Here is a 25,009-nt window from a genome sequence, read left to right as displayed (position 1 = left end):
CATGATCCTGGAGTCCCGGGATCGAGTCCCGCATCGGGCTCCCTGCTCAGCGGGGAGTCTGCTTCTGCCTCTGACCCTCCCCCCCTCATGTGCTCTCTCTCTCTCTCTCTCTCTCTCTCATTCTCGCTCTCTCAAATAAATAGATAAAATCTAAAAAAAACTATTTAAAAAAATTACTTTAAGAATCTCTAAAGATAAAATCTCTTAAAAAAATCTCAAAAAAAAAAGAATGTGGTTTCGAATACATAAGTGATCAAGGATATTGGGAAGATGTACTAAATAGCTGAGTAGTGGGAAATCCTTCAAATTCTTCCCAGATTCTTTTTTCTTTTACTAAGATATTTGACTTTTCCTGTGTTACGACCTTTATCGGAAAGAAGCTATTGACTTGTAGGAAGGAACTTACAGCTTCCTTTCACTGAAAAATCCCTTTGAAATGATGAATAAAAGATAATTCAAATGGGCAAAATTAGACAAAAATTCTCCCTTTTGAGGATATTCTTGTATTCGCAGAAATTCAGATTGTTGTCTCCTTGTAATGGTAGTAAGGCAAAAGAGAAAAGGTTTTCCTTCCGCTGCATTCTCTTCTGAAATAGCAATATAATTCAGAGTTTTATTTGGTGAACAAATGCTGTTTTGTAGTCCACACATGAGAAAAAAATTCCTTAGAACGTGTCCAGTGAATGGTTTTTTCAGTGATGCCAGGGGAATCATTTGGAGAGTTTAGTAAAAATGGATGACGTTGCTCATCATTCTCAAGATCTGAGGTTTTAGTAGCCTGAATGTTTGAAAGAACCCACTGGTTTCTGACTATTTGATTTATTTTTTATTTTTTTAAAAGGAGAATTTGAAGTGTTTTATTATTTTTTTTATTTTTTCCCAAAGATTTTATTTATTTATTTGTCAGAGAGAGAGAGTACGCGAGCACAAGCAGGGGAAGCAGCAGGCAGAGGGAGAATTTATTTATTTATTTGAGACAGAGCTAGCACAAGTAGGGAGGAGGGTCAGAGGCAGAGGGAGAAGCCGACTCCCCACTCAGCAGGGAGCCTGACCTGGGGCTCCATCCCAGGACCCTGAGATCATGATCTGAGCTGAAGGCAGACCCTTAACCAACTGAGCCACCCAGGCGTCCCTGGACTATTTGATTTAGAGTCCATGCCTATTGCAAATTAGGTACTTTCCAACACATTTTCGTTAAATCTTTATAATGACCTTGAGAGAGGTATTTCTTTTTTCCCTTATTTTACAGATGAGAAAAGTGAAGCCAGTTGTGGTCTTCCTACTCTAGACCATGGTTCTTTCCACTGTTCTTCCATGTAGAATCAACCCTGTCTACAAATCCCCCTTCACCTCCAAGAAGCTATGTATTCATTAATATCTTTTGGAACATCAGGTACTACATGCACTAGGTAGGTCCTTAGGCAAATAAAAAGATGAGCCAAAACTGAAATAAATTCCCAAAGAGCAAAGGATTTAAAAGTAAGACCTCTGATGAGTGATCAGTTAGATTAGACTTGGCTTGGGGCGCCTGGGTGGCTCAGTCTTTGAGCATCTGCCTTGGGCTGGGGTCATGGTCCCGGGGCCCTGGGCTCGAGCCCCGCATTGGGCTCCTTGCTTGGCAGCCTGCTTCTCCCTCTCCCTCTCCCCCTGCTTGTGTTCCCTCTCTCGCTGTCTCTCTCCCTGTCAAAAAATAAGTAAAATCTTTAAAACAAAAAAGATTATCCTTGGGTTGAATGTAGCATTATTGTAGCTGGGCAAGATGTGGGCATTCTCCTTACTGAGATAGTCAGCCTTGCCATCTCTGTACATAGGCCAGTCAATATCTGTGTGGCACCCTGAGATGCTACAGAGTATAGAAGAAAGGGCACAGGATTTAGGTGCAGGAATAACATCTGCCCTGAACACCTGACTCGGGGGAGTAAACCTCATATATTCTGAGTGTCCACATTCCTAAATATAAAGGTAGGGGCATAATTATCTCCCTTTAAGATTATAGTAAGGACTGCAAAGAACCTTATTTGTAAAAGTGCTTGTAAATTTTATTTATTTTTATTTTTTTTAAAGATTTTATTTATTTATTTGACAGAGAGAGACACAGTGAGAGATCCACAAGCAGGGAGTGGGAGAGGGAGAAGCAGGCTTCCCATGGAGCAGGGAGCCCAATGTGGGGCTCGATTCCAGGACCCTGGGATCACGACCTGAGCCGAAGGCAGACACTTAACGACTGAGCCACCCAGGCGCCCCAGGTGCTTGTAAATTTTAAAATCATAGTAGAAATCTATCTCTTATTTTCATTTGGGAGAAATTTATAATGCAAAAAAGACAGAAGAAGCTACCTATTTGAAGTACCTAATACTTTTTAGTTAACTGAATCTATAATTCTCTTCTTGCTTTAGGCCATTAAGAAAGTAATTTTATTGAGACCCCTGGGTAGCTCAGTCGGTTAAGTGTCCGACTCTTGAGATCGGCTCAGGTCATGGTCTCAGGGTCGTGAGGTTGAGCCCCATGTCCGGCTCTGCACTGAGCGTGGAGGCTGCTTAAGATTCTCTCTCTCCTTCTCTATCTGCCCCTCCCCCCGCTCACACACACTCTCTTTCTCTTTCTCTCTCTCAAAAAAATTAATAATTTTACTGAGATATAATTCACATGCCATACAATTCACCTATTTTAAGTATACAATGCATTGGTTTTGAGTATATTCCCAGAGTTGTGCAACCATTACCATAATCAACTTCAGGACATTTTTATTGCCAGGTATTCTAAAAAGAATACCACTCCTCCATGAACCTTTTCCATCTCCTAGCTGGCATCTCCCAATCCCTTTCCTTCCCCATGCTAAACAACCACTAATCTACTTTCCGTCTACAGATTTGCTTATTCAGGACCTTTCATATAAATGGAATTACACAGGATGTGGTCCAGTATATCTGGCCTTTTTTTCATTTAGCCTAATGTTTTCATGGTTTATCTACACGGTAGCATGATTCAGTGCTTTACTCTTCTTATTGCCAGTTAATGGTCCATTGTATATGTATGCCACATTTTATCCATTCATCTGTTGATGGACACTTGGGTTGTTTCAATTTTTTGGCATAATATTATGAATAATGCTGCTGTGAACATTCATGTACAAATGTTTTTATGTGGGCATATGTTTTCATTCCTTTTGGGTACATACCCTCAAGTGAAAAACAGATAATAACTCTGTATTTGACATTTTCAGGAACTGCCAGACTACTTTCCAAAGTAGCTGTACCACTTTAGACTCCCACCAGCAATGTATGACAGCTCCAATTTCCCAACATCTTCATCAACACTTATTGTTTGTCTTTTTTATTTTAGCCATCCTAGTTGGTGTGACATGTTTTTTTTTAAGATTTTATTTATTTTTATGTATTTGAGAGAGTGTGTGTGTACATGTGTGCAAGCAGAGGTGGGGGGCGGAGAGGGAGAGGGGCAAGCAGACTCAGTGCTGAGGGCTGAGCCTGCCATGGGGCTCTATCCGTCGACCTGAGATCACAACCTGGGACCACCACCTGAACCGAAATCAAGAGCCAGAAGCTCAAATGACTGGGCCATCCAGGCATCCCTGTGTGATGTGGTTTTTTTGATTCATATTTTCTGATGGCTAATGATGTTGAGCATCTTTTCATGTGCTTATTTATTAGGCCATTTGTTCCTGACTTTTTTTCCTTTTATTCTTTTTAATTTTTATTTATTTATTATTATTTGAGAGAGAGAGAAAGAGAGAGAGCAGGAGCAGGAGGAGGGGCAAAGGGAGAAGCAGACTCCTGGCTGAGCAGAGAGCCTGACACGGGGCTCGATCCCAGGAACTCCAGGATTATGACCTGAGTAGAAGAGAGACGCTTAACTGACTGAACCACCCAGATGCCCCACTTTTATTCTTTTTTAAAGGAAAACTAGACAGAAAGAGGAAAATCAGTTTTTAATAGATTCCCTAGTTTCCATGGTTTAGAACACTGAAAATGTAAATTGAGCCCATTCCTCTTTTGAAATTTTGAAAGTTTTGGCTCATGCTTTTATTTGCCTTAGGGCCTCGTGCAGGTAGTACCTGATGTTCCAAAGGCTTTGAGCGAAGAATTAATGAATATGTAGTTTCTTCGAGATGAAGGGGAGTAAGCAGACAGGCACCTATTATTCTACATGCTGATTTAATGCACACTAAAAAATCATGCTCCTCTCAAATGTTAATAACACACCAAATGTCTGCACATCACACCACACCAAAAAACAGGATTGGTGCTAATAATGGACATTTGAAACACTTTAACTAAAATATTGTTTGATATTGTGCAGGTTAATATTTGTCCATTCTACTTATTAAAATATACAGTAAAATGTTTTAAAAATCCTATTAGTAAATTGTTTATATATACAATATATTGTCTGTATTTTATTGGGGTACTCTTCATGTACCCCCAAATGGAGGATACACTGATAGACATTTTTGCCTGAGTTAGTTCATTTTGTTTTTTCTTTCCCAAGCTGCACGGCAATGTTTTGCTCTGTAGTCATGTGAATTACCTTCACGCTCTACAGTCACAAATTAATCATGAATTTTAAAAATACCTGTTGCATTTTGGAGGCCCACCATATCGAACTTGGGTTGTGCTGTTTTGCTCTAGTATTACTGGGAAATGTAGGCAGCATTACGAGAAATAGTGAATTAGGCTGGATTTAGAAACATTTGAGAATTGTTTGAGACAGCCATAGGATAAGCAAGTGCAAGTGTGTAGTGCAGAGGTTCTCAAACATGAACTGCATCTGAATCGCCTGGACGGCTTGTCCAAACACATATCTGCAGCTGCACTCCCTGAGTTTTTAGCTTCTGATTTGGCAGGTCTGGGGTGGAGCTTGAGAATCTGCCTCTCTACCAAGTAATTAGGCAATGCTGATGCTGCTGGTCTGGGGATTGTGTGTTGAGAACCAGTGGTTTGGAGGCATTTGGAAGTAGTGACCTTGAATTTTACTTTTCTTCCCTTCATGGATTTGCTGTTCAGCTTAATAGCTTTAGGATCTGTGCTACTAAGTGTCTAGTCTCCTTAGTGTAACTGGGCATAAGCCGATTCAGAGCAGGGGTGCTGACGTCTGGGTTATGAAGGTCGGGTTTGCTACAGAAGAGAAAGCCAAGAAGGACGGTGGCAACCCAGCGCTCTGGGGTCTTCTGAAGCTGAGCTGCTCTCCACCCCTCCTGCTGGTTTCATGCAGTTCAGACAAACATCCCCTAATTTTATTTTGCATTTACTTTTAAAGGAATCTTCATTGTATCTGAGGATGTAGAGCATTTCTTTCGAGTTTTGGAAAAAGGGCAAATACTGCCCAAGGTGTTCTAGGTTATCATTTGGGGGTACCTGTCGTTAGCAGAGGGGGTTTACTGTCAGTGGCTACGAACTAGCTGCTCAGCTCTGCCTGGCACTTGCTGGTCGGCCAGGAGCTGAGTTAGTCCCTTTACTCTACTTTAGACTTGTCTGTTTGTCCCTGATCCCACTCAGCCAGTTGCACACCTTTGCATTCCTGCTGGGCCCCTGTGGGCTGTCCTCCTGTAACAGACAGAACTGGACAGGAGACATTTCGCAATGCTTCTCCCGTGCAGAGACAGTGTCTTGGCATCCCAGGACCACCCCCAGCTTCAGCGATTTGTAAGAGGACTCACAAGACTTAGCACAGAGTTATCACTGGCATGGATACAAAGCAAAATCGGTAAGGGGAGAAGGTGCACAGAGCAAAGTCTGAGCCCTGGGCTCAGAGGTGCTCGCTCTGCTTACTGGTCTGAGAACACTCTTTGCTGTTAAAGCTTTTTCTGGCTCTTGGGGATACTTTCCTTTCTGCCTGATGCTTCAGATCTTTTTGTCAGCCTAAGGGATATCTGCATATTATTAAGACCTAACCCAAGTACCTTCCCTATGAAGGTTTTCCCAAGCTAGGATGCTCAGACAGAATTGTCCCCTCTCCCTGTTGTCCCACAGTCACTCACATCCCTATCACAGCACACAGTTGTCCCTCCGTTAGACTGGGTGATTCTTGAGGGCGGGGAGGCCTGGGTATTGTCTGTATGTCCAGTGTCAATCAGTGTTGGATAGGGAGTGGTTCAGTGGTTGTTCAGCCAGTGAATGAATGAGTGAGTGTTGGTTGGACTAGAAAACTCAGTAGGAAATTGACATAGTGTCAGCAAAATAGGCCTCCACCCTCGGAGCAGAGCTTACAGTCTGGAGGGGGAGGCACATGGTAAACAGGTAAATACAAATACGTAATGAGAGACCGAGAAGTGACACAAGACAGCGGTCTGGCCCAGCTGCAGGCACAAGGGCGGCTGGAATAGGGAGACAGACGATGTCCGAACGTTAATGCTCTGAGCAGTGTCCACTCACCTTCTGGAGCCTGGCTGATGCTGGAGGCTGGAAGGACTGGTCAGGCAGAGGGCCCCACCAGGAGAGCCAGGAGTCCTCCGGATGGGAAGACATAGGCAGATCAAAGGCTAGCAGTGCCTCAGCAGCCAAAGGGCAGGACTGAGAGGAGATCTAAGTGGACAGTTGGGGAGTCGAAGTGGTTCACTCCAGAGCACTGAAAATGGGTTGAGGAACCCAGGGCTGATGGAGGGAGTGGCATCCATTGAGCTGAAAGACCTGTCTGAGCTGGATCTAGGACCTTAGTTCATCCAGGCTTCCATAACAGGATGCCATAGACTGGGGAGGCTTAAACAACAGACATTTATTTTTCACAGTTCTGGAGGCCGGGAAGTGCGAGAGAAGGGTGCCAGCAGGGTGGGGTTCTTGGTGAGGGCCCTCTTCCTGGCTTGTGGAAGACCACCTTCTCACTGTGTGCTCCCATGGTTTTTCCGGGGTGCATGAGCGTGGGCAGACAGAGTGATCGTGCTCCCCCTCTTCTTGGGAGGGCACTTACCCAGTTATGAGGATCTTGCCCTCATGACCTCATCTAAACCTAATTTACCTCCTGAACACCTCACGTCCCCATACCGTCACCCGAGGGATTAGGGCTTCAATTTCAGAATTTTGGAGGGACATATTCAGTCCATAGAACCTGGGCCAGTAAGTATTTGCTGAGTAAAGAATAATAGCACTTCATGTGGTCCAGGCCCTAAGAGTTTTGCCTATGTTCATAAAATTTAATTCTCACCCAATCTTAACAAGTGGGTGCTACTATCATTCCCTATTTACAGATGAGGAGACTGAGGCTCAGAGAGTTTAAAAGACTTGCCAAGGCCACTCAGCTAATTAAGTATGAAGCTGGGATTCAAACACAGGCAGTCTGGTTCTAGAGTGCAGGGTCTAAACCATTATACCTTGCTGCCTCTTTTTTTTTTTTTTTTTTTTTTTAAAGATTTTATTTATTTGAGAGAAAGAATGAGAGAGAGAGCGCACGTGAGAGGGGAGAAGGTCCGAGGGAGAAGCAGACTCCCTGCCGAGCAGGGAGCCCGATGCGGGACTCGATCCCGGGACTCCAGGATCATGACCTGAGCCGAAGGCAGTGGCTTAACCCACTGAGCCACCCAGGCGCCCATCCCTTGCTGCCTCTTAATAAGGAAGTAAAACCCAGTGTTATTAGGTGTCTGTCATATGCTGGTTCCCGAGCAAGGAGAAGTACTAGAGATACAAAGATGAATGGGACATCGTACCTACCTTCTGGGCCACCATAGAAAGCTCAGGGAGACAGACCTGTAAAAATATAATTTTTCTGAAGCCAGTTAAAATGTGTTGAGCCCAACAAGGAACTGTCTATCACTTTTCCTATGGGACATAGAACCATCAGCGGAGGGAAGTGTTTTCCTATTTCAAATATGTCCAATGGCTGAAGTGCTCACAAAAAAAAAAACAAAACAACTATTGTTTAGGAAATAGTGGGCTGATTCATCAAATTAAAATTTGCTCTTTATTTTAGTAGCGTGTACAGTATAATGAGAATAATTACGTGATGGTAACAGGTACCCTAAACTTGATGATACTGTCAAGATACAGGTTGGGAAAAAGCAGAACCAGTTATGTAAAAAAAACTTTTTTAAACAAAAATTTTGGATAATTTCAAAATATTTTACAGGAAATTTGTTTTTTTTTTTTTTAAAGATTTTATTTATATATTTGACAGAGAGAGACACAGCGAGAGAGGGAACCCAAGCAGGGGGGAGTGAGAGAGGGAGAAGCAGGGAGCCTGATGCGGGGCTTGATCCCAGGACCCCGGGATCATGACCTGAGTCGAAGGCAGATGCTTAACTAAACTGAGCCACCTGGGCGCCCCTTACAGGAAAGTTTTAAATGAGAAGCCGATCTTGAGTGAGTGAGTGCTCCAGCAGTTACAGCAGACCCTTGCACTGACTTTCCACATGGGCAGAGTGCTTTCTGCACAGCCCCGGTGTTTCTCAGTTGTGCCTAAGAGTTTGAAGTGCGATTCAGCTTCTTGAATTCCCCTTTTAATGGATTCAGCTTCCGCTACCAGAGACCTGCTCATTCTCACACTACCAGACATTGGCGCATCTTGAACATGGAGGATTTTTTTCCTAGCTGGTTTGCTATGGAGCCTGGGCTGGACCAAATCGCAGGCTGGACATGTCCAGGCCACCAGGTACTTCTGGGCTTTTGTCTTTCTCCATCACAGGGCAAAACTTCACAAGAGTTTTACATTTTTTTCCACTTTAGGCAGCGTTATGAGTTGAATTGTATTCCCCCCCCCCGCCGCCCCCCAAAGTTCATATGTTGGAGTCCTAATGCCTAGTCCTTCAGAATGTGACCTTATTTGCAGATAGGGTCTTTACAGAGGTAATGAAGTTAAAATGAGGTCATTAGGGTGGGCCCTAATTGAATACGACTGGTGTCCTTATAAGAAGAGGACGTTTGGGGACGCCTGGGTGGCTCAGTCGGTTAAGTAAGTGGCTGCCTTCGGCCCAGGTTATGATCCCAGGGTCCTGGGATCGAGTCCCACATCGGGCTTCTTGCTCAGCAGGGAGCCTACTTCTCCCTCTCTCTCCCTCTGCTTGTGCTCTCTCTGTCAAATAAATAAAATCTTTAAAAAAAAAAAAAAAGGAAGAGGAGGTTTGGATGCAGACATGTACAGAGGGAAGATAATGTAAAGTCACAGGGAGAAGACAGCCATCTACAAGCCAAGGAGAGAGCCCTGCCTTGTGGTCCTCAGAACGAACCAACCTGTCAACACCTTGGTCTCGCACTTCCAGCCTCCAGAACCATGAGCTGAATAAATTGTAAGATTTCTGCTGGTTAAGCTCCCTAGTATGAGGTACTTTGTTATGGCAGCCCTAGCAAACTAATTCGGGCAGAGTAAGAAATTCTGCCTGAAACCAAGTGAACTGTTAAGACAGCTGCTATCATGACACATTCCACCTTCTCCCCCTGATATCCCGGGAGAGTGAGCCTGGGGCTCACGTAATCGAGTTCTTCTGCCTTAAAACTCCACAGTGTCTTCTGGGTTCATCAGGATGATAGCTTCAGGGCTGGTTGAGGCTCCTCCATGGGGCCCCACTCTGAGGCTCTGCGCCCAGCTCAGCTGCAGCCCTGATGGCTGAGCAGGGCTCTGCCTGGAACCAAGCCTGTATCTGACAATCAGGCAGACCATTACTGTAGAGGGTTGGGGGCAGGCCCAGATAGATGGGGAAGTCAACCCCCTCAATTGCCAGGATTCCTTCTTTCCTTTAATTAATCTCCTTCCATGGCCCAGAGGACCTACCCTATCTGCACATGCTTAAACACATAATTTAAACTGTGTTTCCAGTTTTGATAGAGTTAAGCAGGAAGTATTTGAGAGGCCCAAAGAAGGAGTAACCTAGCCGGGTCTGGGGGCGGTGGGGGGGGGGGGGCTTCAACAAAAGGGAACTTTCTGGAAAAAATGAAGCCGCAATTAGTTAGCAAGGAAAAGAAAATAACACACACTTTCATGGTGTGCATTACATGTGCTAAATGCTGTGCATTACATGTGCTAAATGCTTTACACATGATGACTGATTTAGTTTTTAAAACAACCCTATGAGGTCAGTGCTATTATTAACCCCATTTGCTATGTAAAAACTGAGGCAAAGAGACATTAAGTGACTTGACCAAGATCACAGAGCTAATTAGAGGGGGAGCCGGACTTTAGTCCTGGGCAGTGTGGTGCCCTCAGTCATGCTGGGAGTGGAGGGTTGTGTCAGCAGTGGGATCGCGGGATTGTGTGAACTACACTTGTCAAAGCTGATCCCTGCATCTCAATGCTTCTGAGCTGGTGTAGTCCCTACCAAGTTCCAGAGACGCTGTCCCTTCCTGAAATTGCAGAGCAGAAGGGACTAATACCCTCCTAACCCAACTAGTGGCCAAGCCCTTCTTGACTTAAGCCAGCTCTTGTCAGTATTCTAAATTCTGTGCATTGCCTCCTCACTCATCTATGCCCAAGCAAGAGAACCGCTAGAATCCTACAACTCTAGGTTCAGAGTAGACACATAATACAAACACAGTTTCTTCCAAAAGCAACAGGGAGCAGATTTCCCGCACATGAGGAGTGGAATGTTTTTTATTTCTTAGGAATGAGGAATCCATGAATTATTATGTATGCACAATATTTGGGAGGAGTAGTTAATTAAGTGATTTTAATGTTGGCTATTAATTATTCCGCAGCAGAGGTTAAAAATGTGGGGACTGTTACAAGGAAGAACTTCTGTAGTTGGTGGGTACCACCTATGTTCTCTTTTTCAGGGTTTCCAACTCTCACTCCAGCCCCTGGGTCCTTGTTCCTTTCAGCCTGCCTGTTTTTTCAGTCTCTGTTTTTTTCCCCACAAAACCACTCAGCCTTGGGCTTTTCTGGTTCTTTCACTGTGTGTTGAAGGAAGTTGTGGGGGCATGGGAGGGTCAGAAGTTTGTAAGTGCACCTTGTGCTTGCCTGTAGAGAAATGAGGATTGAGGAAGGTTTCCTGAAGAGGTCTTGGGAGTGGAAAAAGGACGGATCACAGAGGTGTCAGGGAGGGAGGGAAGGTCGCGATGATAGGGATTGAATGCATATACATCATCCAAAACCACCCCTGTGTTGTGGTCTGACTCCAGTTTTACTGATGGTAAAATAGGTTCAGAAGGGTCAAGGAACTTGTTGGAGATCACTAGGTGTTAAACAGCAGAGGTAGGACTCAGATCGGCCTCCCCATGTACACAGCTCTCTTCCCTTCGTCAGGGGGCTAGTATGAGTGGGCATCAGGGGACCAGGTGAGGAGGGCTTCCAGGTCTCATGCCCGGCGAACCGGGTGGAGGATGCAGGAAACAGAAAAAGAGGCAAGAGGCAGCTGTGGCTGCAGGCTGGGCAGGGGTGATTTCAGACACGTATTGGGTTGGGTGGAAAGACAGGATTAGAATGACAGACTTGGGGGCATCCAGCTGAAGGTAATCGTTTAAATAAAGCCAGGAGTGCGTGCATTCTGAAGATGGCTGTGAAGAGAGCAGGCTGGTTTGGGCAGAGGTGGGTGAATCTAGGAGAGCCACAGCTCATGTTTGAGAACCCTTTGGTGATTCTTTTATACCATGGAGCCTGTTTTTCTTAAGTGTTCTGATAGATCACCTGAGTAGCAAATATGTAAATATATATTATATATGAAGATACTAAGGGGGCAGAAAATACAACCACGTGCATAAAGTCATATTTGCAGTAAAGCTTTAAAAAAATAGTGGTTTCCCTCACTCTTCTACTTTTAGTTAGGGTTTTTCTGGCTCCCTGAAAAGCAGACCACACCCTGTAAAACAGCCCGTTTGGGACATTAGTTCATTTCCATTTTTATACTTCTAAAGCACAGGAGCAGTTAAAATACCCAGGGAAGAAGGCTGTCCGCTGTTTTCCTCCAGCAGAAATAAAGTAGAAATAATCAGTTCAAGGGAACACACCACTCTGATCTGTGAATTTTTATGTTCAACTTCAGTCACTCAAACTAAAGTATCCTTGAGTATCCTGACTTAAAAGCTCTTTGGGATCATGTAGACTTAAAGTTGTTTTTTATTTTATTTATTTATTTTTTAAAGATTTTATTTATTTATTTGACAGAGAGAGACACAGCGAGAGAGGGAACACAAGCAGGGGGAGTGGGAGAGGGAGAAGCAGGCTTCCCGCTGAGCAGGGAGCCCGATGCGGGACTTGATCCCAGGACCGTGGGGTCATGACCTGAGCCGAAGGCAGATGTTAAAGTTGTTTTTTAAATAGATCAGCGATTTTTAATCAGATAGTTATAGTTGTAAAGAATTTCTAGAATTCGGGGCGCCTGGGTGGCTCAGTCGGTTAAGCGACTGCCTTTGGCTCAGGTCATGATCCTGGAGCCCCGGGATTGAGTCCCACATCGGGCTCCCCCTTAGCAGGGAGCCTGCTTCTCCCTCTGACCCTCTCCCCTCTCATGCTGTTTCTCACTCTCTCTCAAATAAATAAATAAATAAATAAATAAAATCTTTAAAAAAAAAGAATTTCTAGAATTCTAAGGGAATTAACTAAATAAATACCTATTTCTGAAGGGTTTCTAGACTTATAAAGAAAATGCCATGCAAGTATATATCTGGATGGGGGTATCTTGGCTAGATTTTTGTTTTCTGTGTTATCGTCCTTAAGTACTCTTACGAAGTCGTGTGCACAAAGAGGACAATTTTTTAAATGGATAAATAAATAAATCATAAAACAGAACAATCTCATTTATGGAAGAAAAGCAAATTCTTTCAAATTATTTGCAGAGACAGAATTCTTTTCCTCGTGAAAGACCCAATTTTAGTTTCGTGTGAGTTCATCATAGATAAGGATCACTTCGTAAGATGTATGTTAAGTGCATAAGAACTTCCTATAGAAAATGGGACTTTACAACGTGCCATTGGTAGAGTACCGTGTCACTTCCGCCCGTGTGAAAGGGTGACGAGGGCTAGACAAGGACTAGCTGCCTGTGGGCGACGAGTTTAAGTTGAGTTTTTGTGTTGCTGCCAGCTCAGCCTTCACTTCTTATTTGAGAGGGCTGTATAGTAGTTTTTATCACACGTCATTAGAAATACAATTTGTTAGAACAAAGACTTGTGTAAGTATAATTACATCTCCCTGTATGATTAAATGAGGGCTGTATTGTAGCTCTTTTCAGCAGTGGCCGCTGTAGCAAAACCAAGGTCAGCCCATAAAAGAATTCCTGTGACTAACTAGTACTAATTGTTTACAGAACAACCAGTGGGAGTAATATTCAGGAATATTATGGAAATGAAATATTTCGAGACCAAGTGGTTTATCCCTTGTTTTCACCACTCTGTTGGGGTTAGATTATATTAACTGTTTAGTCAGGCAAGTGAAGTGGGAGCTCTTAGTCTTTTGTTGTTACTGAAGTAGAACTCTGCATTCGTCTGGTCAGGCCTCTCATCTTCTAAATGGGAAACTGAGGCTTAAGGAGAGACTGAAGGGTTATTTAGGCCACTGACCTTCAAACATTTTTGCTCACATACGCTATTCACTTTTTTTTTTTTTTTTTAAGATTTTATTTATTTATTTGACAGAGAGAGACAGCGAGAGCAGGAACACAAGCAGGGCGAGTGGGAGAGGGAGAAGCAGGCTTCCCGCTGAGCAGGGAGCCCGACGTGGGACTCGATCCCAGGACCCCGGGATCATGACCTGAGCCGAAGGCAGACGCTTAACGACTGAGCCACCCAGGCGCCCCCTATTGACGTTTTTAAGCACACCCTACAATAGTAATTTATAACTGGCATATCTTTGTAACTTTAAAAAAAATTTTATTTTTATTTTTGATAGTTAACATATAGCGTATTATTAGTTTCAGGGGTAGAATTTAGTGATTCATCAGTTGCATATAGCACCCAGTGCTCATCACATCACGTGCCCTCCTTAATGCCCATCACCCAGTGACCCCATCCCCTTGCCCACCTTCCCTTCAGTAAACCTCAGTTTTATAACTGGCATATCTTAATGTAATTTAAAATATATAGTTCTCAAAGTAAATATTATGACTATTTCAAAATAAGCACTCAAGCTAAGTTTTTAATGGATGAGAGAAAATAGGAAACAGATGGTTTAATTTTTTTTTCCAAGGACTTTTGGTGTGTACACTCCACTTCGGAGACCACTGATCAAGGCCATTCAGGTTAAAATAAAAAGACAAAGACAAAGAAACTTGATATTGAGGAAAGAGAGAATCTGTAGAAGAAGGGTTCAAGATTTGGCAGGATGGGGAAGAGTTTGGGACACTTATTTACTATGGATATCTAGGTTAATCAGGATTAACCCATAATGCTTCCCTCCTCTTTTACTTCCCTTTTATGTCTGAGTCTGTTTAGACAAGGACTAGCACAACTCCTATAGCATAATCAATGGAAAAAATATAGCTCGAAGAAGTTGGTCAGGGAGGTGGATAAGTCAGAACTTCTGAGGGACAGAAAGGCAACTAAAACGAAATTTCACAGGGGCGCCTGGGTGGCTTAGTCGTTAAGCGTCTGCCTTCAGCTCAGGTCATGATCCCAGGGTCCTGGGATCAAGCCCCACATCGGGCTCCTTGCTCAGCGGGAAGCCTGCTTCTCCCTCTCCCACTCCCTCTGCTTGTGTTCCCTCTCTTGCTGTGTCTCTCTCTGTCAATAAATAAAATCTTTAAAAAAAAATGAAATTTCACAAAAGTCAATTATTAACTTGGATAAAAGTATAAGTGGGATCGCCTGGGATGACCGTGGCCTTAGGCATCGCTGGATCCAGAAGCTCAAATGAAATCATCACATCTCTGTTGGTACAGTTCTTCCTAAGTGCTAGTGATGAGCCCTGTCACGTGGCATGGAACATGTGTGCCAACAGTCCTGGCATCCTATCACCCCTGGTTTGCAGCTCGGACTGGAAGGGGGCATTTTGCTGATTGTCAGATTTTCATCCCAGGGAAGACCATGACTCATTAGGTGGGCCACTGTGATGGACAGCCCGCCGTTAGCCCATGGAAAGAGGGCAAGAAAGGTCTTCCAAGCTGAGGGGAGACATTTGCAACAACAAGGAGGGGGTAGAGTCTGACCATTGTTGTGTTCTAGAGGTATTTGAAAAAGATATTAAAAAAAAAACTCAAACAGAATTGTTTCTCTATTAATTAATTAATCTTTGCTCTTGACTCAAGCAAGGAGTTTACAGCATTTAGAAATGCCTTGCTAGAAAGTGACGACTGGAACTCCTTATTTGTCAAAGCACAGCTTTTTGGGTAGAGGTATTTGTAGAAGGAGCAAATCAGTTTCTGATTTTAGTTCATCCAGAGGCATGCAGGCTTTTTGGACCAATTATTTCCAGACCTTGAGATAATCACCTCCTGTGCCATTAGTACTTGAAGGATTAGTAGCCTCAAAGACTTATGGGCGGATTAATTGGGGAGTGTACTTTAGATTGCTGTATTTAGAACCACGGTTGTCCTGCAAGTCATTTTCATTAGTGCTTATTCAAAATTCTTTAGCCTTATATAATACTGACGTTGCAGGGAAATCCAAATGAGCCTTTTCTTTTTTTTATTTATTTGTCGCTTGGCCTCAGCCTTGCCACTACCCTCACCCCACACTGTAGAGTTTAATAGCTTGAGCTAGGGGTACACAGAACATCTAAAAATGCAGGGGCTTTGGGCAGTGCAAAGATTCCTTCCTTTGCTTCTGCTGATCAGTGCCTGAAATTTACATTACCTTGCACTGAGAGAGACAAGATGAGGTACAAGAAATACATGGCTATCTTGGAAGCCGCAGTTGGTATCACCCCACTGAATAAAAGAGAGCTTCTTCCTGAGAGCAGAAGACATGTGAACCTCTGGCAGCACCCCGGGTAAGCAGAAGAGGGCAGAAGATGCTTTGTGTGTGTTTGGGGGGTCTCGATGGAGGAAAGGGTCATCCCCGTCTCAAGGGTAATAGATGGTGAGTTCTTCACTGAGAACTTGTTTCTTCCTGGCACATAGGGCCTTGCCAGACTAAATTAAAATAGTAATAAAATTCATGGTAATAATAACTCTAAGAAAAACTCTAGTCTAACAGCCAAGAAGATGCGGTAATAGGTGTTTTTACATTCGGATATTTTAATTTTCTGATTTTGACTTTTTTTTTTACATGGTCTGTACATATAGCAGTTCTTAAAGATGAATTAAATGTGCCTTATTTTTTTCCTACAATGCAAGTATTTTTCTGACTAAAGTGCACATGTGGAATGTTTTAGGTAAATACTTTTTATTTTACTTTACATCTTTTTCTAATGCCCCACTAATTTACCATGCTGAAGAAGGGTTTAGATGTTTTTTTTCTGAATGGTTAGAGGCCTCGATCCCTGCTTTCTTGTCTAAAGTCCCTTCTTTTGTGTCTTTTACACATTGAAGAGAAGTTTAATTTAAGGTGTCTATATGGCAGATAGTATTTTTAAGGACTGAATTGAATTTGTTTTTATTTTTACATTGTTTTAAAGATTTATTTATTTGAGAGAGAGAGACAGTGTTTGAGCATGGGGAGTAGGAAGTAGGGGCAGAGGGAGAGGGAGAATAGAATCGCAAGCTGACTCCCCACTGAGCAGGAACCCAACATGGGGCTTGATCCCATGACCCTGAGATCACAACTTGAGCCAAAACGAAGAGTTGGATGCTTGACCTACCGAGCCACCCAGGTGCCCCTGAATTGAATTTTTAAACTGAATGAACCACATATTGGCACTCACTCAGGGATCAACTTGAGGCATCTGTGTAGCTAATGATATTTCTTTTTAAAATTATTTATTTATTTATTTGTCAGAGCAACAGAAAGAGAGCACAAGCAGGGGGAGTGGCAGGCAGAGGGAGAAGCAAGCTCCCCACTGAGCAAGGAACCCCATGCAGGACTCCATCTCAGAACCCTAGGATCATGACCTGAGCCGAAGGCAGACGCTTAACTGACTGAGCTGCCCAGGCGCCCCAGGTCACTAGCTTATTTTTATCATATAAACAATATACATTCATTAGACAAGATTTAGAAAATACAAGAAAGGGGGTGCCTGGGTGGCTCAGTCATTAAGCGTCTGCCTTCGGCTCAGGTCATGATCCCAGGGTCCTGGGATCAAGCCCCGCATCGGGCTCCCTGCTCAGCGGGAAGCCTGCTTCTCCCTCTCCCACTCCCCCTGCTGTGTTCCCTCTCTCTGTCTCTCTGTCAAAATAAACAAAATATTTAAAAAAAAAAAAAAGAAAAGAAAATCAGGGGAAATATCATCCGTAATCCCATCTCCCTAAGAGAATTACTATCATCATTTAGGTCAGAAATTTTCAATGGAGGCGTGGGAGGGGGTGGGATTTGCCCCCCAGGGCACATTTGGCGACATCTGGGGAGTTGCTACTGGTATCAAGTGGGTGGAAGTCAGGGATGCTGTCCAACATCCTAAAATGGATAGGACAGCCGCCTTCCCCCCCAACAAAGAATTATCCAGCCCAAAATGTCAATACTGTTACTCTTGAGACATTTGATTTAGGTAGATTTTCTTCCCACCTGTAAAAGGTAGTTTTTATTATTAGAAATACAGTAGTTATTTCTTGAAGAAATTTTAGGGATGCTTTCGAATGGAATCCTGAGGCATCATCATCATTATTATTCATTGTTTTACTGTGTCTTGAGAGGGAAAGGAAGTGTATATAGGCACCAAGAGGGCAAGGGGTATATAGTGACCCTGGGACAGTCCATGTGAGTTAATGTTTAGTGAGGGCCATGGAAAACATGTCGTAATGGCCAAATTGTGATTCTTTATTTTTATTTTTTTAACCTTCTAAAAATTTTTAATTCAATTAATTAACATTTAATGTATTATTGGTTTCAGAGGTACAGGTCTGTGATTCATCAGTCTTATATAATACCCAGTGCTCATTACATCACATCAAATTGTGATTCTTTAAGTAGCCCCTGGAGATGGGACATACCGTAGACTGGACTTCTGTCCCAGAATGACAGAAGTTTAGAGCTGGGAGGACCTTTTGTCAGGGACAGCAGACAGGTTTCCTGTGGCATGCCAAAGTCAGTTGATGTGTGGGTTGCTGAGAGTGTCGAGTTAGAGGGGGCACCCAGGTCAAGTCTGGGCTTAGCAGAAAAGAAATATTGTGATTGGTGAGGGACATACTAATACAGAAAATTGGAGAGGTGCAACACAAGGTCTATATCTTCATCACTCCCTAATTCTAATTCGGTCTTTGATTTTTACAAGTGTGAAACCAAGACTCATCTGAGTCACCACGACCGAGGGCTTGGCCCTCAGATAGCAACTGAATGTTCTTGGCTTCTGGCTCAGGATCAGTCCTTAAGGGATTCTCCCTAAACAGACCCACACGATTCAGATGTGTAAATGGATTGCCACATTATTCATTTCTTTTAGGAGATAACCTTTTCTAGCTATTGGAATGAGTAAATACCCTAAGTAAAACCACCTCTACTTCTCCTCATTTCCCCAAGTCAAGCCAAACAGAAGTCAAACTATTCACTCCAAAGTGATTCTTAATAAAGTTGAACGTTGTCTCTCTCTCTCCCCTTCTCCCTCTCTTTCTCGTTCTTTTTTTTAAGAGAACATTCCCTGAAGCCTGATGAAAGAGCACTATGTCGCAGGACAACGAGATCTTTCTTTTATCTGTAATACTTTGAGTACTTTAAATACACACGAACTAAACATTGTTTTGCTGGTTCTCATTCTTTTGTTTGCTGACTCCCTTTTCACCTAACACAGTCTTCCTCTGGACATGGGACTATCCTTCACTAAGCTTTTAGTAAAATCTCTTTTCTGGGTAACCTAGCAGGGGCTCTCTCCTACTGATGAATTTCACTAATTAGTTCTAAATCTTTCAGAGTCACTCTGATGTCTTATTTCTCACATCTTAATGTACGTACGAGTCACTCTTAAAATGCAGATTCCAATTTTGTAATTATGGTGGGGCCTGGGAGTCTGCATTTTAATTAGCTTCCAGGTCCTGCTGTCAGCCCAGGTGATGACTGGTGGATTGTCCAGGTGATGATGATGGTTCAGTCCATGACCCACACTTTGAGGAGCAAGCACCTTGAGAAGTGCTTTCCATGAGCATACTTGCTTTCGTCTTGACTTCAAACTTTTTTTTTTAAGTTTTATTTAAGTAATCTCTAGACCCCACGTGGGGCTCGAACTCAAAACCCTGAGATCAAGAGTCACATGGTCCTCTGACTGAGCCAGCCAGGCGCCCCGACTTCAAACTTTTCTGATCTTCCTGAGGGCTTGCAGTCCCAATACCTCCGCCTCCCCCCCCCCAACCCCGCCCCAAATCAAGCCCATCTTGATTTGCTGGCCATTTATTTATCTTTGGAAGTAATAATAGAAACCATGCATGGGCCGGGCTCTAATCCTGTTGCTTGCTTTGTAGGATGTCCTTAGAGATGACCCTGGTAAGAAGGCAGGTGGCTGGCTGTACTTCTGTGGAGGGAAATCTGCCCATGCGCCTTCTGACCGGAGATCCCTATTGGGCTGGTTGACCTTAAATAAGGAGGCTGATATTTTTTTCCAAGAATTTAGGTCCTTTCATTCTTTTTAAGAAATATTACAATTGCTGCAACGTGTAATACTGCATAATATTCAAGAGCAGCTGCTTTTGCATTTTAAAACATAATTGGAAGTCGGGTCATGATTCAGTTTTCAAAACCTCAAGGAATTCATTGGCCGCCGGTGTCCTCTTTTGAGTACTTCGTCTTGCTGTCTGCAAACAGGGCTGTGCCTGGACTTCTCCTCTGTAAACTGTAGTCACATGATAGGCCCAAACCACCAGCTACCCACCAATTGGCTGCATGTTGCAAGTTCACTGAAGCACAGTTTAGATGGCTTCTGCAGGTGTGTGTTTATCCCAATGCCCGGCACATGGTAGGTGCTCAGCAAAGATTTGCCTGTGCTTAACTCAGTGTCAGTATAGCCACAAATAAAGAAAAAAAAAATGTTTAGAGGAATTAACATTCAAACACAAAAATACTGATCCGCCTATGGATTTTCCTTTTAAAACTTTGTCAAGTTTTTCATGTTACCTGACATTAATTTTACATATCTGTCAATACTCTTGAAAACAAAGAATATAATTTAGTTCTTTCTCAAGCTATTTCTAAATTTAAAAGTAGCCCTAAACCAATATTGGTGTATTTTAGAAATGGTTGATTGTTATTGGTGGCTCCAACACATGTCAAAAACCTTGGGAATCTTATCAAAGAAAGTTAAAACCAAGATGTTTTAGAAATGCAGAAAACTGATTTAATTAAAAAGCAATCTGATTCAATACAAGAAGCAAGCACTTTTTGGAGCTGATACCTGTAGAAAAATTTATGAAGGCCAAAGCATAACCAAGCCCATCTTGATTTGCTGGCCATTTATTTATCTTTGGAAGTAATAACAGAAACCATGCATGGGCTGGGCTCTAATCCTGTTGCTTGCTTTGTAGGATGTCCAGATGGCCTTGCTTTAGCCAGTGTCTACATTTCCTGCTGATCCTTGTAGGAGAAGGGAAATGTGTCCCCTGCCTGTATAAATAAAATCGACACTATTCTTTATTTCTATTTCATTGTGTAGGGAGTGTTTTGCATAGATACCACAATATCACTTTGTCTAGCAAACAGAAGAGTATGTCCAGAACTGGTGAGAAGCCACATTCTTCCTCCCACTGGACATGACTGCCCTGTGTGAAGCTGCCGGGGCCCAGGCCTCGCCCAGAAGTGAGCTTGCCTTCTTGTGCGGTTTAAAAGGCATATGTAGGATTAATAAAAATGTGCAGAAGGGATGTTTGTTGGATTTCCTTGGAATGAGGGGTCAAAAAAAAAAGTATCTGGCATCTTTTCGAATTGTGGGCAATCCACAAATATTAAAGTAAAGATAAGCCAGTATCATAAATGCTGTGAAAAAATGAGTTCTCTTTTAGTTTAAAATGTTTTCTCTTTTGTTTACTTTTTTAAAAAGATTTATCCATTTATTTGAGAGAGAGCGAGCGAGCAAGCCCCCCCCCCGTGCACAAGTGGGGGGAGGGGCAGAAGGAGAGGGAGAGAAAGAATCTCAAGCAGACTCCCTGCTGAGTGTGGAGCCTGATGTGGGGCTAGATCTCATGACCCTGAGATTGTGACCTGAGCTGAAATCAACAGTCAGATGCTCAACCGACTGCACCACTTGGCGCCCCTCTATTTTTTACTTCAAAATGGCAAATTTTATGTTAAGTGTATTTTACCATAATTTAAAAAAAAGTTTTCTCTATATTTTCCCACCTGCTGAGTATTTTTTTTTTCACCTGAAAAGTGAATTCTCACAAGATTTTGTTCCTCAGGACACCCCTCAGGTGGATTGGTGGTGCCAGATTTTACATGGGTACTGATTTTCTCCATTTTCTGAAGGCTGAAATTATTAGGAACAGCAGTTCCACTCCTAGATACACACTGAGAGAAATGAAAACTGCCTGTCTAAACACTTGTGCATAATAGCCAAAAAGTGGAAACGACCCAAGTGTATGTCAGCTGATAAAAACATAAACTATAGTATATCCATACGGTGGAATATTATTTGGCCACAAAAAGTTCTGAGACGTGCCAGAGCATGGGTGAAACTCCAAAACATTATGCTAAGTAAACAAAACCAGTCACAAAAGGTCACGTATTATATGAGCTTGTCTTCTGAAACATCCAGTGTAGGTAAATGTGTAGAGACAAAACTTGAATTTGTGGTTGCCAGGTGGGAGGAGGGAACTGGAGTAATGGGGGATGAGGCCTAAGGGGTGCAGGTTTTTTTCTTTTTTAAAGATTTATTTATTTACTTGAGATAGAGAGGTGTGTGGGGAAGAGGGGAGAGAGAATCTCAAGCCGACTCCCCTGCTGAGCAAGGAGCCTGACATGGGGCTCCACCCCATGACCATGAGATCACAGCCTGAGCCAAAATCAAGAGTCGAGGCTTAACCGACTGAGCCACCCAGGTGCCCCAAGTTTTCTTTCTTGAAGTAATGAGAATGCTCTAAAATGGATTTTGGTGACAGTTGCACAACTCTGTAAATGTATTAAAAGCCATGTTATAAATGGCTGAATGGCACAGTATGTGAACTTCAGTGTGTTTCCCAAGATCTTATTGTGCTGGGTGTGACCATGTTGGATTTTTAACCACGCTGTCTTTTTCAGGGTGCAGAGCACTGCATTATTATCATCTCCCTGTGAGTGGGATTGGCACACCAGCGGTGCCTCCTGGCACGAGCTCTCCACGAAGCCCAGACGCGTGCCGGCGCACAGCCTGCTTTACCAGGTACTTGCTTTTTTCTCCCATCAACCTGGTTACCGGCTTTCCTGCACCTAAAGTTTGATGTAAATTGTTTCACATCCTAGAGGTAGTCAAGGCCTCCATTTTGAATGTTGCTGATGGAGAAATTGTTCAATATCAGAGAAAGTTTAACTGTAATGTCGTATTTACCGAGGGACAGAAACATCGTACCTGCATTTATGGTCTGAATTGATAGGTAGAACTTTGCCACAATTGGGTGAGAACTAATTGAGCTCCTTCCTGACTAGAGCATATAAATCCACCTCCCGAGGTTCAGAATAAATTCCTGGCAAGGTATTTTAGTGTCTGGGGTTATAGGTCATTCTGGTAAGTCATGTTTTTTCCATTATCTTTGAGGTAGCAGAATTATGTAACAGTGGTAAGCACTTTGCTGAAAATATTAAAGACATCGGTTGCACCAGCTTCTAAAGATTAATTATGCACAAGCTTTTAGTGAAAGAACTAAGAGTGAGTATTATCTATTTACTGATTCAGTTTTAAGTAGGAATTAAATGAGATTTACAAGGCATTAAATTTTATTTTGACAGATGCTGGGATGTATTTTTTCTTAGTTACACTTTAACCCCTGATTATAGGCCAGTCCGTGGTCCACTGGAATAGGGTTGGAATTTTTTTCATGTGCTTGTTTCATAATTCCTGTCTTTTTAAGCTTAAAACCCCTGCCTGAGTGGATTCTAGCTATGTGTCAGAGCTTAAGTTTAATAGAGTGTGAATGGCACACTCCAGGGCAGATAGCAAATCCCTGTGTGCCTGCACGTGCCTTAATGTTTCTGAGTTCAGATCCATCATCTGTGAAAGAGAGCGTCAATATGATGCTAAATAAGTTAAAGTATAGCAGGAGCTAGGCACATGCCAAGCTCTTTCTCAGAGTCTCGTTGTCCAAATGGGGACACTTGTGTGGGGAAGCCCTTAGTTACCACTGAACTGACAGGGCTTGGGGTGGGTTTTGTTTGCTGAGATGCTCTCTGTGGAGCTTTTAAAGTTTCCAAACGTAAGAAAACAGATGCTTACCGAGGCTCCAGCAGTAGTTTTCCTGAAACTAGACTTCTGGGTCGGATCTATTGATTTGGTCAAATGAACTGGTAGAGCAGTGTGGAGTGTGGCAAAGGGGGATGGTGCTGGCGTTGTCTGTAGGAGGGAAGGCTCTCTGTGACTCGAGCAAGTCCCTTCTAATAAACGCTTCCCTGGTTCTGATTCCCTGTATTAGTGACCACAGGTCCTTTGACGTCATTTTGTTTGCCCAAGTCAGAGTCTTGCTCCAAAGCTCTTTCCTGTGTAAAAACTTAAGCTTGGCTTTCTGGGATGACTTAGCCTCAGGTGCTCTTGGGTGGTGAGGATTTTTCCCAGAGCATCTCACATCACCTTAGTTTCAGATACAGCAAACATTTGCTTCCTTCCTTCCTTCCTTCCTTCCTTCCTTCCTTCCTTCCTTCCTTCCTTCCTTCCCTCCCTCCCTTCCTTCTTCCTTTTCCTTCCTTCCTTCTTCCTTTTCCTTCCTTCCTTCTTTCCTGCCTTCCTTGTAGAGGGGAAGGAGAGCATGCAGGCTGGGGTGGGCCAGAGGGAGAGAGAAAATCTTAAGCAGACTCCACGCCCAGTGCGGAGCCTGGCATGGGGTTCGATTTCATGACCCTAAGATAATGATGTGAGCCAAAACCAAGAGCTGGACACTTAACCAACTGAGGTGCCCTGAGTATGCATTTCTAACAAGTTCCCAGCCAGGCCATACTTGGTTTCTCTGCCTGATCTAGTTCTACCATCCAGTTCCTAAAGCATTTTGATTCTTGTTCTAAGTCTTGGGAAAGTATCTGTCCTTCTTGTCACATTTGTTATGCTGAGCTAAAGCCATCAGAAAAGACAAATTTAAGTTTAACATCCTACAAAGACTCTTTCAAAGCATGTTGACAGAGTTAATTATTTTAGTTAACTGGACTTAAGATCTGAAGTTGACTTTTTGAATTTGAGTAATTATATTTCAAATATCATTATCAAATATTAAGAGTAATTATAATCAAATAATTATGTATATTATTAAAATCAATAATTTTTGGGGCACCTGGGTGGCTCAGTCATTAAGTGTCTGCCTTCAGCTCAGGTCATGATCCCAGGGTCCTGGGATCGAGCCCCGCATCGGGCTCCCTGCTCAGCGGGAAGCCTGCTTCTCCCTCTCCCACTCCCACTGCTTGTGTTCCCTCTCTAGCTGTCTATCTCTCTGTGTCAGATAAATAAATAAAATCTTTAAAAAAATCAATAATTTTCAAAATATCAATATAATTATGATTAAGTGGGGGAGATTCTGTCCAGGGTGTTCTGTCTAATCTTGCTATACAATCAGATTACCGCCAAACAAATCAAAATTTGGCTGAACTGAAAATTGCTTTCACCAACCACTCTGTTGATAAAAACGTGACAAAGTACCAAAAACTAGGGATCCAATGATAACACCCCTTCCAAGCAGAAGTTAGTTGCAAATTCTTTGTCTCAATCTTAGCAGGCTAATGGGAATCATAAAATGAGCTGCCTCTAGGTTTCCCCACACAGCCACAGCACCAGGGGCCCGAATCAGGCAGGACACACAGCAACATGACTGCTGATTACAAGTAAGACTGAACTCCTAGCTGGGGAAGAGCCCCTTATCCATGTAAATTTCCCTAGACAGTGCAGTGCCTGGCCCATGGGTACTTGACACCATTACTGGACCCCTAGTGGCTGGAATAGATAGAGGAGAAAGTGTTGGAGAGAAGGG

General features: G+C 43.0%; 1 protein-coding gene across 1 annotated transcript in view; it reads left to right on the top strand.

Annotated features, from left to right (window-relative positions):
• The window catches only part of TJP2 (tight junction protein 2), a 117,539-nt gene that overhangs the window by 3,837 nt on the left and 88,693 nt on the right, over nucleotides 1-25,009 (top strand). Inside the window, exon 2 of the mRNA XM_073878102.1 lies at nucleotides 22,110-22,230. The gene's annotated coding sequence lies outside the window, so the exon portion shown is untranslated. The remainder of the gene's footprint in view (nucleotides 1-22,109; nucleotides 22,231-25,009) is intronic.

This window comes from Callorhinus ursinus, unplaced genomic scaffold (genome assembly GCF_003265705.2).
Source record: "Callorhinus ursinus isolate GAN/ISIS: 27379988/994484 unplaced genomic scaffold, GSC_fseal_2.0 scaffold28, whole genome shotgun sequence".
Classification (NCBI taxonomy): Eukaryota; Metazoa; Chordata; class Mammalia; order Carnivora; family Otariidae; genus Callorhinus; species Callorhinus ursinus.
The sequence above is the reverse complement of the archived record's forward strand: the minus strand, read 5'-3'. Positions and strand labels throughout refer to the sequence as shown.